The following is a 13,966-nucleotide window of genomic DNA, read 5'->3' as shown; positions in this document are numbered from 1 at the left end:
ATGAATACGACGAATTTGTCCAAGTAATCCTTGAAGACCCTATTCATTAAATCCATAAATGCGGTTGGAGAGTTGGTAAGACCAAAAGACATAACTAAAAAATCCTAATGTCCATATCGAGTTCTAAAAGCTGTCTTAGGAATTTCCTCTTCCCGTACCTTGAGCTGGTGATACCCAGACCATAGATCAATCTTGGAAAACACGGTCGTTCCATGGAGTTGATCAAATAAGTCGTCAATCTGGGGTAGTGGGTACTTATTCTTAATTGTCACCTTATTCAGCTCGTGATAATCTATACACATCCGCATGCTTCCGTCCTTCTTCATAAATAAAACTGGTGCTCCCCCTGGCGAATGGCTTGGTGTAATGAAACCCAAGTCTAAGAGTTCTTCTAACTGCATCTTTAACTCCTTGAGTTCGGTTGGTGCCATCCGGTATGGTGTCTTTGAGATAGGCTCGGTTCCCAGTACTAGATCGATTGTGAAGTCAATTTCCCAGCGACAACCCTGGTAAGTCGTCAGTAAATACTTCTGGGAATTCTTTTATAAAATGGACGTCTCCAACCTTTAGCGGTGTTTCCTTTATCTCATCCGTGATGCTGGCTAAGAACGCGTGACATTCTTTCTTTATCATCCTTTGAGCTTTGAGAAAAGAAATAAGCGGCATACATAGTCCTGAAATATTTCCCATAAAACATAGTTTATGACCGTCAGAAGTCTCGAACATCACTTGCTTGCGTCTACAGTCGATGGTTGCGCCATGCCTTGCTAGCCAATCCATGCCCAGTACTACGTTGAAGTCTTTAACCTCTAGCTCTATCAGGTCTCCTTCAAGTTCTACACCCTCAATTTTGATCGGTACACCTCGTACTATTCGTGATGATAGGACTAGTTCGCCCGAAGGAAATTCTGTCACAAACCTAGTTCTAAACCTTTCACAAGGTTTGTCTAATTTCTCTATCATTTCTAACGAGATATATGAGTGTGTTGCTCCCGAATCAAATAATACTTAGCATATATTATCGAGGATAGGAATTTGACCTGTGACCACTTTGTTACTAGCTTCGGCTTCTCCCTGGGTTAAGGCAAAGACTCTGGCTAGAACCATCTTGTTGTCCCTCTTTTCTTCTTGTTTGAGCTGTGGACATTCCTTCTTCCGATGACCTTCTTGGCCATAATTGTAACAACTTTTGGTGTTCGCACGACACTCCCCAAGATGTCTTTTCTGACATTTGGAGCATTTCGGGTATTCTACATAACCTGACCTATTATTCCCATTGCTATTACGTGCTCTTTTGTCACCATCAATCTTCTTACTATCAAGATGCTTCCTCTTCTGACCATTATTGTTTTGTTGGTGGTTGTTGTTGTGGTTCTGACCATTCTACGTCTGATTCAGCTGCTTAGGTTCAGACTTGATGGCCTCCTCCTGACTAACATTTTCCTAAAGCATCGGTGTAAGAAGTGGTTCTAGGATTTTCTAGCTTGACTCCTAGCTCAATCTTTGGTCTGAGTCCCCTGGTGAACTTGGTGACCCTCAAGAAATTAGTTGGGACCAACTCTGGCGCGAACTTGGCTAGTGGATCAAACTGTGGAGCGTACTCGACTACCGTTAAGTTGCCCTGCTTTAGACTGGTGAACTCTTCTACCCTCGTAGCGATGACTGCCGAGTTGTAGTACTTCTTGTGAAAAAGCTCCAAAAATCTAGTCCATGTCATGGTGGCAACGTCGTGAGTTTGCTGTACTAAATCACACCAGATTCTGGCATCCTTGTTCAGAAGTGACAAAATGCAAGATATGTGATCCGCGTTGCCGAGGTTCATGTGTACAAGGATCGACTCTACATTCCTGAGCCATTCTTTCACCTCAAAGGGGTCAGTTATCCCTTCAAATTTTCAAGGGCACTGCTTACGGAAATGCTCGTAGACTGGCTCTATGTACTGAGCTGGATAAGGCGCGTAGTTCGCCATTGGCCAACCCCTATATGGACCTACTTGCTCTGGCGCTTGAGCCACTGGCTAAGGCTGCTGTTGTGGCTGAGGCTGGGGCTAAGTCTAAGGTTGGGGCTGAGTCTGTTGTCATTGTTGCTATAGCAATTCTTCAACTTGTTGACGTAGCCTGACAATCTCAGCGGTGTTGTCAACCGGAGGCGGTGCATTTCTGTTGGCAGCAGCACTGGTAGCACATGTTCCCCTTCTTCGAACTGGAGGGGCTTTGTTAGTCTCATTGGCGGTGCTGGAGGCATTGGCATCGTGCGTGCAGACCTTCGTAGTGACATCTTCATAAAAGTTTTAACAGTTGAGAAAACACGTTAGAACTTACCCTAATAGGTTCTAAGGCAAAACTTAGTCTAAGGAAACATAACTCGGACCTATTAGTTATGATTTCCTATGAAAATTTATGTAAGTCATCTTTATAAATTAGGGTGTGTTTCTATACTTAGAAAAATAATCCATATTGAGGGAGGGTTGGGATCAGTAAAATCGTTCCCACTACTATGGCCCCCTAAACTCTCAATACAGAACCCGATCCATTGATTTGTATCCACCCCCACTTAACTTAGTCATTATTTATTGAATTTATTATTTATTATGATTGTAAGAAAATCAAACTCATAAATGTCATAAAAAAATAACAACTTTATTCATTTGGATAAAGGTTTTCACTAAGTACAATCATAAGTGCAAAAATAAATAAAGAAATAAGTAAACTAAACTAAAAAAATAACTAGGGTAAATCTTAAAATCAGGATCTTCTACATCTGACCCTTCATCTAGCATATCATCATCCATTTCTTCATAATCAGCATTGTCTTGAGCCTCAAAACTACCTCGGGGAATATTCATCATGATATTATGATTTTGTTCATTTGTGAATTGAAATCAAACTTAGAGGTGAACCTCAGTATAAGAAAATAATATCTCATGGCTACCGGTAAATCGTCCTCATCATCTATAGTCTCCCATAATTCTTTTAATGCTGAAATTACAGAAGGAAAATCTTTAAAAAGCCTAATTACAAGGACATATTTTTCCATAGCTCTCATCATAATTTGCTTAGTAGTTTGAAGGTGAACTATCCCTTTGTGAAATAGGATAAATCTTTGAGTGGTTCTTTCTAACACTCCTATTGTATTCCTTGGCTCTCTAATCCTTTTCAATGCCTTAATGACTTGGATATCATGATAGGTTAAGGCTCCATCCATTTTAACTAAACACATAATGACTAAAATGTTAGCTATAAACATAAACATAATGATCATAACATAAACACTTACAATGGCGATTAGATCAAGAGCTTGTGTGTCTGTATCAAGGAGAACTTCATGCATATGAACCATGGGCTCTGATACCAACTGTAATGCCCCAACTAATTCTATACCTCGGACCATTAAAAACTACTAAACATAACTACTATTTTGGAATACACACATACATAAAATATTAGAACTTTATTAAAATCCAAAATACGGTACGAAATACAAAATAAGGTATGGGTACCCATTTTTTAGTACATAAAACATAAAAAACATAAAATTTAATCAATCGTTTAAATACTAAGCGCGGAAATACATAAAACATAAATTAAAAGACTTTAAACAACGTCATCCTCGATCTTCCAACAGTCCATTCAATCCATCCATCCCCAATACACATGCCAAGTTGTCACAAATCTGTCCCGCCTTCCAAGTTCATTTACCTTCTAAAATAAAAGGAATGAACCTAATTCCCAACAAGGAAAATCTACTAAAAACATATATCATAAATCATAATACTATATCATAAAACATATACTATAAAACATATGACGTAAAAACGTATATCATATAGGACTACAATATTAATGGCCATTAACTCATTCCTGTAGCATGTGATAAAACCATCTAGGTCCTCAGTATTCTAATCGAGGTAGGTTAGATCACAAAATAGTATATGATAACCCATCTAGGTCATCTGTCTACTAATCGGGGTAGGGTAAATCATAACTCTAATCCACGATAATGATAAAAATCTTGGGGTTTGCAATCTAAGCAACTATAAGCCACAAGTGACTATAAAACATATTTATGCATATATACATAGAACATATCATAGCATATAAACATATCATAACACATCATATAAACACATATATTCTAACCTATTTTCCTTACAAAAAACGGGGATATTGGAGACAAGAACGGGATTGGAACACTCCTAAAACCAACAATAAAAACCATGAGTATCTAAAAAAAAAAGATGAAAAAGAGAACTAAACCATTAAGACAGAAACTTACCGAAAAACCTTAAGTTTTAAGGAACTTAAACACCTAACCAAAAGCCATAATAATGAGCTAGGATCTAAAAGAAAATGGAAGGAAATAAAAGAACTGTGATGGATTAAACCTGAGGATAAGAATACCCTGAATGGACTACGACTTTGATCTTGTAACGACCCAAAAATTACTAATAAGGCTTAAGGGCCTTGAATAGTGTGCCAAGAGGGAATGATTGGTTTATGGTTGATTTAAATGATTTAATGCATGATTCTGTGATAAGCATGCCTATATGATTATATGAATATATGAAATGCATGTTTACGGATGTTAGTATGCGTGTGGGCCCTATTTAGCTTAAATGGGCATATTTGTAATTTTGACCTGTTGAGGGCATAAGTGTGATTATATGTTATAATTGTGAAGGCCACATTATTATGTGGATATATTTACAGCACTCGGCTTGAGACGATCCTAGGGAGCCAATTAGCGGGAAAGTCACAACAGGACTCAATACCTGACTCGGGGTGAGTCAAGGGGTATTCTGGGTATTATATATTTATTTGGGTTATCGGGTTGTGAAAATAAATAATTGGAGCAATATTTGAAGTTAGAGAGTTTAGGAGGGCATATTGGGAAAATTTACCATTTTTCCCTCGAGGATGTTTTTGGTACCCTGAGCTTTAAGATTAACTTAAGTAACCTAAGTTAGATAAAAAAAAACTAAGGAAACAAGTAGAAACTCCTAAACCGACCCTTCTCTTTCTCTCAGCTCACTAATCTCTTTCTCAAACACTCTCTCTTTCTCAAGCTAACCTTTAAAGCTAAGGAGGAATTTTGGGCTAGGAATTTCTTGAATTGAGGCTAAGGACTTGGGAATTAGCTCGGCAACTACTTGGTGGATTTGTTCTTCAGTAAAGGTAAGCTTTTAATCATGGTTTTGCATTTGAATTCTGGGAATTGCTAGCTGTTTTAAGAAGGTTATGAGCTTTTGGGTTTCAAGGATTGAAGTGTGATTTTGATGAGTTTTTAAGCTAATTTTCTTATGGGTTTTGTTGCTGGGAGTATATTAGAACTATTGTGATAATTAAATTATGTCATTGGGATGGTTTTGGGTTGATTTGAGTGAGGTTTGATTGTTGGAAATGGTGAGTTTTCTGGGGTCGAAGGGGTTGGATCGTGGCTCTATTCTTGGTGTGTCGCGGTCCTTTAGAACAGATGGGAGCTAAAATGAAAGGCGGTTTGCGGCATGGGGAGTGTAGTGTCGCGACTTGTGTGTGCTGTTTAGGGAGGCTGGGCCTCTGGTTGGAGGCGGGCCGCGACATGGGGGGCTTAGGGCTGCAGCCCTTAAGGGTATTTTTGCCTTTGAGGAGGTTTTAGGTGTGGTGACTTAACCTATGGTGCTCGGGATCTATTCCACTACTGTGTTTGGTGGAATTCGATGTTCCAAAGGCAAGGACTTGGTCCAAATACCTTTATTCAATAATTATTGATGGAGCCTTTTAACTTGGTTGTGACTAGGTGTACGCTAGGGCTCCGCAAAGGGAACGTACTCAAGGGTCATTTCTAGTAATCAGAGTGTTCGGAATTAAAGGTAAGAAAACTGCACCCGGTTATATGACTATGTTGGGACTAAGGATTCCCTCTACAAGTATGCATTATTGCATGATGGTATTATGCCATGTGAACATGAAATAAATGGCCTAAGAGTGCCAGAATTAATATTGGCGCACAGGACACGGCTTAGCCATTGGTAGTTGAGGACAACTTAATATTTACTAAGCTCGGTTTAAGCGGACCGGAGTCAGTGGGGTAGACAGAGGGTGCGACCTAAGGGCATCGTCTCTGGTTATTGTATGACTTGGTTATTGATGTTAATTTGATGAATATGATACGTTGAATATCTGAATATTTGACTGTGGATTTACTGATTATGTTCACTGATTGTGTGAATGTTGTGGACTACTAAGTGTTTGATTATGCTCGATGAATTGTTTGATTATTGATAATGTTCATGCTATGATGTTATGGTTTTCTTGCTGGGCCTTGGTTCATAGGTGCTACGTGGTGCAAGTAAAGGCAAGGGTAAGCTAGATCAGCCCTGATTCAGAGAGCTCTAGAGGCGGAATGTACATAGTCAGCTGCTCGGCCGCCATGGTCATGGGATGAACAGGAACATGAGAACCTTAATGTTTATTTTTCCCTTAGAGTGGCCAGTAGTCGTATATACCTTGAGATTTTGTAACTGTCCTTTAAACTCTATTTCTTTTGGGATCCCATGTATGAAATGTTTAATTAAATGAAATGTATCTTTTATGACCAAAATCTTTTAACCCTAGTTCAATAATGGTTTTAGTGATACATTTTCAACTAAACGACCTTATTAGCAAGTCTTGCACCTTTATAAACACATAGTGTAACGGTCTTGGCTACCCAAGGCGTTTCAACCTGGTATCAAAGTGGTCTAGGTTTAAGGGTTTCTGAAGTCTAGCTGAACATGTACATTCACCGCTAAAGACAAGCTCGACTCAGGGTTTGGTAAATGTGTACACATGTTTATATGCTTAAGTGATTGGAAAGAACTATGATTGTTGTTGTTTGTTTGATTAGTAGGGAGCATGAGATACTGATAGGGTCTGGCCCTTGACTGATGTATGACAATATTAAGGCATGCTTATTAGCATTGCCATACATGTAAATGATTATTTGCATATTGATTGCATATGAATGAATATATGGATAATTGCTTATATCTTTCCTGTTTGTGTTTGGTGGATACCCAATGGTGGGTTATGGAAAGGCTATTACCCTAGTATCATAGTCTGATCTCCGAGTCGTTGATTGCAGATTAACTTGGATAGATTTGCGTCCAAGGCGATCTACGTGACTAGTCGACACCAGGTCTGAGACTAGAGATGATGACCAGGGCCTGAACCCTCCGACAGTCCCTGAGAACTGGTAGCAGATTATGGCAGATATGCAAGCCCAGCTTTAGAGCCAAGATGAATAGATCTATCTTCTGAGGCAGCAGGCTCCTTCAGGGAGTGCTGCATCCATTGTGCCACCTGTATTGGCACCAGTTGCTCAGCCACTGGAAGTTGGGAATAGGTGGGAGTTGTTGGATGAGCGGTTCAGGAGACAGCACCCTCCAATTTTTGAGGGAGGACCTGATCCACTAAAGGTCGAACAATGGATGAGTATGATTACTGCTATCCTGGATTTCATGAGGGTAGAAGGTCATGACAGAGTGGCCTGTGCCACATATATGTTGAGTGAAGATGCTCTCATCTGGTGGGAAGTGGCGTCACAGACTAAAGACATTACTACTTTGAGTTGGGATGGATTCAAGGACTTGTTTAGTCAGAAGTATTATAATGTTGCCATCAGGGTAGCGAAGCTGAATGAATTTGTGGGATTAGTACAGGGCAACAAGAAAGTTACAGAGTATGCCCTGAAGTTTGATAGACTTGCGAAATTTGCACCAGATCTTGTGCCTACTGATGCAGCTAGGCAGGACAGATTTATCAGAGGGCTTAATGCTATTATATCCCGAGATGTGAGAATTACAACAGTACCTGGGGGGACGACCTCTGCCAGGCTATTGAAAAGGCTCTTACTGCTGAGGAAGCGGAGAACAAGATCTAGAGGGAGGGTGCTGCAAGGCGAGAGGGTGGCAGAGCGGTGCCTCCATATTCTGGGTCTGGTAGGGGCGGAGGCCCTAGTGATCTAAAGAGGAAGACCCCTGACACTTCGACCACTACTGGTCCTGATAGGAGGGGTTGGGGTGTTCAAGGTGGCCGTCAGGAAGGTAGTGATACATGGAGGAGTTACCCAGAGTGCACGAGGTGCAGAAGATGCCATCAAGGCGAATGTCGGGCCAAGGCCTATTTTGTGTGCGGGACAGTGGGACACCTCAAGAAGGATTGCCCAACAGTGAAGAAAAGGGAAGTAGGGAAGGTGGAAAGCTTGACTCCAGCTCGAGTGTTCACCTTGACACAAGCAGAGGCCAAGGCTAGTCCCTCGGTGGTGACAGGTCAGCTTTCTAGTGCTGGCTCTCCTTTTTCTGTATTGATTGACTCTGGTGCTACACATTCATTTGTTTCTAGTAAGGTGATTGATAGATTGTGGAGACCTAGTGAGTATCGTACTGCGGGGTTTGGGACTATACTGCCTACTGGAGAACTGGTAATTTCTAGGAAGTGGATTAGAGCACTGCTAGTGATAGTTGATGGTAGAGAGCTTTATGTAGATTTGATTGAGTAAGATATGGAGGACTTTGACATGATTCTAGGGATGGATTGGCTGGTCAGATATGGGGCTACTATTGACTGCAGAAAGAAGATGGTGACTTTTGAGCATGAGGGAGAGGATCCCTTTGTGTTCGTAGGTACGATACGTGGACCCCGTATACCCATGATATCAGCGTTGAGAGCCAGAGACTTATTACAGGGAGGATGTATAGGTTTCTTTCCTAGTGTGGTGGATACCACTAGAGTTTTTCTAGCAGGGCCGGGAGAGACTAGACTAGTTTGTGATTTCTTGGATGTATTTCCTGAGGATCTACCAGGGCTGCCGCCGGACAGGGAGATTCAGTTTGTTATTGAGTTAGCACCAGGGATAGAACTAGTGTCAAGAGAACCATACAGGATGGCACCATTAGAATTGAAGGAATTAAAGATACAGTTACAAGAGCTTCTAGATTTGGGGTTCATCAGCCCTAGTTACTCGCCATGGGGTGCTTCGGTTTTGTTTGTGAATAAGAAGGACGGGACTTTGAGGATGTGTATAGATTACAGAGAATTGAACAAGTTGACCATCAAGAATAAGTACCCTCTACCAAGGATCGATGACTTGTTTGATCAGCTACAGGGTAAAACGGTATTCTCGAAGATTGATCTTCGATCTGGTTATCACTAGCTGAGGATCAAGGATGAGGATATACCGAAGACGACCTTTCAAATGAGGTATGGGAACTATGAGTTTTTGGTCATGTCGTTTGGTTTGATTAATGCCCTGGCAGCCTTCATGCACTTAATGAATAGGGTGTTCGAGGACTTCTTGGATCAGTTCGTCATTGTCTTCATCGATGATATTTTAGTATACGCCAGTTCATAGGCAGAGCACGAGCAACATCTTTGACAGGTCTTGCAAAAGTTAAGAGAACATCAGTTATATGCCAAGTTTAAGAAGTGTGAGTTTTTGCTACCAGAAGTGACCTTTCTTGGACATATAGTTGGCTCAGATGGGATTAAGGTGGATCCATCTAAGGTGAAAGCAGTGAGAGATTGGCCGAGGCCAAGGAACGCCTCGGAGGTTCAGAGTTTCCTCGGGTTAGCAGGTTACTATCGACGGTTTGTGGAAGGATTCTCGAAGATCACAACACCGATGACAGAATTGACACAAAAGAATCATAAGTTCATCTAGACAGTGAATTGTGAGAACAGTTTCCAAGAATTGAAGCAACGAATTATTACTGCACCTGTGCTGAGTCTTCCTTCAGAGGAAGGAAAGTTTGTAGTATATTGTGATGCATCAAGGTTGGGTTTGGGTTGTGTGTTGATGCAAAATGAGAAATTTATAGCTTATGCATCATGATAGTTGAAGGAGTATGAGCAACGGTATCCTATCCATGATCTAGAATTGGCAGCAGTGGTTTTTGCACTGAAGGTGTGGCGACATTACCTGTATGGGGAGAAGTGCGATATATACACCGATCACAAGAGTTTGAAGTATTTCTTCACCCAGAAGGACATGAACATGAGATAGAGATGTTGGTTTGAGTTGGTAAGGGACTATGACTGTGACATTCTTTACCTCCCAGGAAAGGCCAATGTGGTGGCGGATGCACTAAGCCGGAGAGGCTCGGGGCAGTTATTTAGTTCTATTAAGATTTCTAGAGAATTGGCTGATGAGACGACCAGAGCAAGGATAGAACTTGTGGTGGGCTGATTGGCCAGCATTACCTTGCAGTCGACCCTATTAAAGCGGATCAAGGAGGGTCAATTGGTGGATGTGCAGTTACAGGCGATTATAGGGAATGTCTTAGCGGGGGTAGCTAAGGACTATTCTATTTCTGAGGTTGATATGCTACGATATCAGGGGAAGATTTGTGTTCCAGCAGATGTAGGGATCAGATGAGAGATATTGGATGAGTCTCATACTACGTCATACTCACTTCATCCGGGTACCACGAAGATGTATCAGGATCTACAGGCATTGTATTGGTGGCCTGGGATGAAGAAGGATTTAGTGGAGTACGTGGCCAGGTGTTTGACCTGTCAGCAGGTGAAAGCTGAGCATCAGCGACCAACGGGGTTACTTCAGCCTTTGGGTATCCCTGAGTGGAAATGGGAGGATGTTACAATGGACTTTGTAGGAGGCTTACCCAGGACCGTGGGGCTTCATGACTCGGTGTGGGTAATAGTGGACAGATACACCAAGTCAGCTCATTTTCTACTAGTTAAGTCGATTTATATAGTGGAGATATGCAAAGTTGTATGTAAGGGAGATCGTTCGTCTCCATGGGATTCCTAAGTCTATTGTGTCAGATCGGGATCCTATCTTTACCTCCAAGTTTTGGGGTAGTTTGCAGAAAGCCATGGGGACTTAGTTGAAGTTTAGCACATCCTTTCATCCTCAGACTGATGGACTGTCTGAGAGAACGATTCAAGTGTTGGAGGATATGCTTAGGCCATGTGTGATCGATTTTGAGGGATCTTGGAGTAAGTATCTTCCGTTGATTGAGTTTTCATATAACAACAGTTATCAGTCAACGATTGAAATGGCTCCATATGAGATGTTATATGGGAGGAGATGTAGATAACCCATTCATTGGGATGAGATAGGTGAGAGGAAGTACTTGGGGCCGGACATGGTTTAGAAGACTAATGAAGCTATTGAGAGGATCCGAGCTAGAATGCTTGCATCATAGAGTAGACAGAAAGCTACACTGACCCTAAGCGTAGGGACGTGGAGTTCCAGGTTGGGAACCATGTGTTTTTGTGGGTTTCACCACTACGAGGGGTGAGTAGATTTGGGAAGAAGGGCAAGCTGAGACCTCAATTTATTGGACCTCTTGAGATCCTGAAGAGGATCATACAGGTGGCTTACAGGTTGGCTTTGCCACCATCGCTGTCAAGGGTTCATGACATATCCATGTATCTATGCTTCGGAAGTACGTCTCGGATACAACACATGTGCTGAAGTATGAGGACTTGGAATTGCAGACAGATTTGTCCTATGAAGAGCAGCCGGTACAGATTTTTGACCGAAAAGATAAGGTTCTATGGAACAAGACAATTCATCTAGTTAAAGTGTTATGGAGAAATAACAGGGTCAAGGAGGCGACCTGGGAGCTTGAGTCAGTGATGCAGGATTAGTATCCCAAGTTATTCAGGTAAATTTCGAGGACTAAGTTCTCAGTAGGAGGGGATAGTTGTAACGATCCAAAAATCACTAATAAGGCTTAAGGGCCTTGATTAGTGTGCCGGGAGGACATAATTGGTTTATGGGTGATTTAAATGATTTAATGCATGATTCTGTGATAAGCATGCCTATATGTTTATATGAATATATGAAATGCATGTTTACGGATGTTAGTATGCATACGGGCCCTTTTTAGCTTAAATGAGCATATTTGTAATTTTGGCCCATTGAGGGCATAAGTGTGATTATATGTTATAATTTTGATGGCCACATTATTATGTGGATATATTTGCAACATGAGGCTTGAGGCGATCCTAGGGAGCCAGTTAGCGGGAAAGTCACAACGGGACCCAATACCTGACTCGGGATGAGTCAAGGGGTATTCTGGGTATAAAATATTTATTTGGGTTATCGGGTTGTGAAAATAAATAATTGCATATATATTCGAAGTTAGAGAGTTTAAGAGGGAATATTGGGGAAATTTACCATTTTGCTCTTAGGGACGTTTTTGGTACCCTAAGCTTTGGGATTAACTTAAGTAACCTAAGTTAGATAAAACAAAACTAAGGAAACAAGTAGAATCTCCTAAACCGACCCTTCTCTTTCTCTCAGCTCACTCATCTCTTTCTCAAACACTCTCTCTTTCTCAAGCTAACCTTTAAAGCTAAGGATGGATTTTGGGCTAGGAATTTCTTGAATTGAGGCTAAGGACTTGGGAATTAACTGAGCAACTACTTGGTGGATTTGTTCTTCAATAAAGGTAAGCTTTTAATCATGGTTTAGCATTTGAAATCTGGGAACTGCTGGTTGTTTTAAGAAGGTTATGAGCTTTTGGGTTTCAAGGATTGAAGTGTGATTTTGATGAGTTTTTAAGCTAATTTTTTTATGGGTTTTTGTTTTTAGGAGTATATTAGAACTATTGTGATAATTTAATTATGTCATTGGGATGGTTTTGGGTTGATTTGAGTGAGGTTTGGTTGCTAGAAATGGTAAGTTTTCTAGGCTCGAAGGGGTCGGGCTGCGGCTCTGTTCTTGGTGTGTTGCGGCCCTCTAGAACAGATGGGAGTTGAAATGAAGTGCGGGCAACGACATGGGGAGTGTAGGGCTGCGGCCCATGTGTGTTGTTTGGGGATGTTGGGCCTCTTGTAGGAGGCAGGCTGCGACATGGGGGGCTTAGGGATGTGTCTCTTAAGGGTATTTTTGGCTTTGAGGAGGTTTTAGGTGCGGGGACTTAACCTATGGTGCTCGGGATCGATTCCATTACCGTGTTTAGTGGAATTCGATGTTCCGAAGGCTAGGACTTGGTCTGAAAACCTTTATTCAATTATTATTGGTAGAATCCTTTACCTTGGTTGTGACTAGGTGTACGCTAGGGCTCCGCAAAGGGAACGTACTCAAGGGTCATTTCTAGTAATCAGAGTGTTCGGAATTAAAGGTAAGAAAACTGCACCCGGTTGTATGACTATGTTGGGACTAAGGGTTCCCTATACATGTATGCATTATTGCATGATGGTATTATGCCATGTGAACATGAAATAAATGGCCTTAGAGTGCTGGAATTAATATTGGCGCACAGGATGCGACTCAACCACTGGTAGCTCAGGACAACTTAATATTCACTAAGCTCGGTTTAAGCGGACCAGAGTTAGTGGGGCAAACAGAGGATGCGACCTAAGGGCGTCGACCCTGGTTATTGTATGACTTGGTTATTGATGTCAATTTGATGAATATGATATGCTGAATATTTGAATATTTGACTGTGGATTTACTGATTATGTTCACTGATAGTGTGAATGCTGTGGACTGCTGAGTGTTTGATTATGCTCAATGAATTGTTTGATTATTGATACTATTCATGCTATGATGTTATGGTTTTCTTGCTGGGCCTTGGCTCACGGGTGCTACGTGGTGTAGGTAAAGGCAAGGGTAAGTTGGATCGACTCTAATTCGGAGAGCTCTAAAGGCGGAATGTACATAGTCAGCTGCTCGGCCGCCACGGTCGTGGGATGAACAGGAACAGGAGAACCTTAAATGTCTATTTTTCCCTTAGAGTGGCCAGTAGTCGTATATACCCTGAGATTTTGTAACTGTCCATTAAACTCTATTTCTTTTGGGATCCCATGTATGAAATGTTTATTTAAATGAAATGTATCTTTTATGACCAAAATCTTTTAACCCTAGTTCAATAATGGTTTTAGTGACACATTTTCAATTAAACGACTTGATTAGCAAGTCTTGCACCTTTATAAACACACAGTGTAACGGTCTTGGCTACCCAGGGCGTTAC

This window comes from Humulus lupulus, chromosome 7, assembly GCF_963169125.1.
Source record: "Humulus lupulus chromosome 7, drHumLupu1.1, whole genome shotgun sequence".
Taxonomy (NCBI): Eukaryota; Viridiplantae; Streptophyta; class Magnoliopsida; order Rosales; family Cannabaceae; genus Humulus; species Humulus lupulus.
The sequence above is the reverse complement of the archived record's forward strand: the minus strand, read 5'-3'. Positions refer to the sequence as shown.